This window comes from Microtus oregoni, unplaced genomic scaffold, assembly GCF_018167655.1.
Source record: "Microtus oregoni isolate MIOR12 unplaced genomic scaffold, Mior012 000001F_ref0000356, whole genome shotgun sequence".
Lineage (NCBI taxonomy): Eukaryota > Metazoa > Chordata > Mammalia > Rodentia > Cricetidae > Microtus > Microtus oregoni.
In genome coordinates, this window is record NW_024543060.1 from 11,369,557 (window position 1) to 11,372,732 (window position 3,176).

General features: G+C 42.8%; 1 non-coding gene across 1 annotated transcript; it reads left to right on the plus strand.

Moving 5' to 3' along the window:
- Positions 1 to 448: 448 nt before the first annotated feature.
- Positions 449 to 604, plus strand: LOC121464841. Its single transcript, XR_005976571.1, has one exon. It is a non-coding gene; the product is annotated as a U1 spliceosomal RNA (small nuclear RNA).
- Positions 605 to 3,176: the final 2,572 nt, after the last annotated feature.

The following is a 3,176-nucleotide window of genomic DNA, read 5'->3' on the forward strand; positions in this document are numbered from 1 at the left end:
CTCCATATCTGTTTCTAACCGTCTGCTCTGAATTGTGTTCTAGTGGCTGACTCCTATAGAATGATACAAAGGTCCTTTGACAGCTGTCTTTCATTTGGGTCTTACTTGTGGAAGGATCCGGTGGGAGGCGAGAGGCTAGAAGTAAAAAATAATTGGAGTGTTGTTGTCTGCTCCGAGATACCCCATCAGAGGCAGCCACTCCTACTCAGTTCTGGGAAAACCATTTCTCTTCCCTGACTGCTGAACTCTAGAGTGTAAGGAGCTTACCATGACTGCTAGTGGCTAAGGGCCTCGCCATCTCCCTTTGTCTTTCCAGCCTTGCTCAGGCCTCCCTAAGTGTCAGGAAAGCTCACTTAGCTGAACCATGTGCAATGAAACTGAGATTCTGCCAAGACACTGAGCTCTGATGCCCTTCTTGGGCACTATTTTTTTTTTCAAAGACACGGTCAGGTTTATAGGGCAGGGACAATACCAGGATCACAAAGGTGGTTTTCCCAGGGCAAGACCATTACACTCTGGATGTGCCCCTTGAGATTTCCCTAAACATGAGAAATTCCACTGCATGATTTGTGGTAGTGGGGGATGGAATTCACACTGTTCCCATTAAAAAATATAGAAAGGAAGGAAGGAAAGAAAGAAGGGAGAAGTAAACGAAAAAAAAAGAAAAAGAATCTCACTATGTAGCCTTGGCCATCTTGGAACTCACTATGTAGACCAGGTTGGCCTCAAACTCGTAGAAATTTGCTGGGCATTCAAAGGACATTTTTACGTCCTTCCTTTTGTTCCTATAAGATATTTTACTTACCTTTGTCGCAGTCATTTTTACAGGCCCTTTCAAGGCTAGTCCACTTCGTCATCTCTCTGTGGATTATTAGCTCATTCAAGTCATTCCTCCCACTATTACACCTGTCAGGTGGCGTTCAGTACATCCCCATATCTGGGTATTCCATCTCACAGTCTCTGAATAATGTTGGCATGCAGGGGGAGGGGTACAGGGAAAGAACAAGTACCCAATATACAGTGATGATGGAGCATGAACATGGGAAATGTCTATGCCTTGAGAAGCGATCATGTATCTATTGGCTTAATAACAACAGCTTCATGAAAAATTGCATTCAGCTATAAATGATATTACCAGTCATTGAGGAGTCTGCGAATCAGTAGAACCAACGGTCTGCCTGGTTCAAAAGATTTTTATCCTTTACTTCTTTTTTTCCTAGTTCTAGAACGTAGCATATTACTCCAACTCTCTGTCTTAAGTTCTCACCTATGACCAGGGGAAAATAATGTTCCCTGTGTCATCATGGCAGCTAAATAACTGGCATGTGAATAGAGATCGGGTACCTAGAGAATGTCTTATAGACTCGACAGCCTGGTCTGTGGTGAAATGCTAACATCCTGAAAATCTAAGAGAAGTCTTCTGAGCTTTGGAACACAGACAGTTTCCTCCCTGGAATAAATAAATGTCTTTGCATCTCATGAATCAAAAGTAAAGGGAGCTGGCCTGTGGTGGAGCATGCCTTTTATCCCAGCACTCGGAAGGCAGAAGCAAGTGGATCTCTGAGTCTGAGGCCAGCCTGGTTTACAGAGCGAGTTCCAGGAGAGGCTCCAAAGATAGAAAGAAATCCAGTCTCACTAAACCAAAAATAAAAGATAAAAGTAAAGATATTCTCTCACCAAAAGGCTTGAGTTAGAAATCTCACAAGGCTCCATCTCCTCCAGGCTGCGCACTTTGTGTTGTCTTCACACCGATCTCATTATTATCAAAACATCATTTGAGCATTTATGAAGCGCCACCTTACGACTGTGTCTCTAAGATACGCTCTGTCTCCTCTGCCACACAAAACATAGTAAAATTCATATGAAATGTCAAGTTCTAATTCTGAGCATCCCACAGTGGACTTGAGTATGGTGGGAATATGTTCTTATAATTTACACATCTGCAAAGATGTAACAGCAGTGCCTAGTGGGTGGTTTAAAGCGAGGAGAGTCTGAAGTGAAAGAGACTCCACTTGGATGCTGCATAGCAACAAGAGTAACAATCCATTAACACCTTGGATCCTTTTTCTTGTAAGAATCCAACTAAGGAAAAGGTCAGAGGCCATATGGAAGAGATCTCTCCCTTGCTCTGGCTCATTCTGTCAGCACATACCAGAAAGTTCTTGCAGTCAAGTTCTTTATCCCCACACTGGAGCCCAAGAAAGAAGCATGGAAATCCAGGTAAACATTAACCCTCAGCCAGCCCAGTCACCTTTTGTCTTAAACACTTCAATTTGACAGCAGAATAAAGCAAAGAGAAAAAAATTCCTGGTATAGAACCCGTAAGTTTGCGAATACTGAGAACAAAATTCATAGAAGGTGATGACCTAGGGTAAGTCCTAAGCCAAGCAGAAAACAGAAGGAATCCACACGATGAGTAGTTCCTAAGGAGTCTCAGGTAGTCCACATGTTGGGGCCAGCTAGGTGTTGAGCTTGAGTCTGCTGGCAGAGCAGCTCTGGAGAGTCTTGTCTCAGTAATATGAGACACTGGACTAAGATTACTTATATAGAGAGAGGCGGGGAGAGAGAGAATCACAAGGTGGGGTTGGAGGCACAGTTGTGAGGATGGGATGTGATCATGCACAAGGGCAATGAAGATATAAACACGTTTATTATGAGCAGTAGAAGCCAAGTTCCTCACTAGAACATGAAATAAGCTGCAAAAAGTTATTAAATAAGTTACAAATAAGTTATTAAAAATGATTCAAAAAAGAAAGAGGCAGAGTAGATCATGGGGTGTCATGATTCATTGAAATGCAGTTAGATCAGACGTTTTGAAGATAATTGGATAAATACAGTTGACAGCAAATACTTGGATATTTCAAAGCATCTAGAGGCGAAGATTTAGGGTATTCTCAACACAAAAAAGTGACGTGTTCAAGGTGCCAGTTACCCAATACTCTGAGTGCTACATATTGCATATGTGTAGTAAAATACCTCACAATATGTACAACTACAAGCTACCAAACCAAACCACCAACGAAGAATATAGGACTGGTGAAATGTGTCAGTGGGCCAAGCACTTGCTGCAGGAGCATCAGGACTTGAGTTTGGATCTCCTGCACTCATACCAAGGCTGAGTATAGTGACACAAACACCTGAGCTGCAGGGTGGGAGGGTGGGAGGCAGCTGGATCT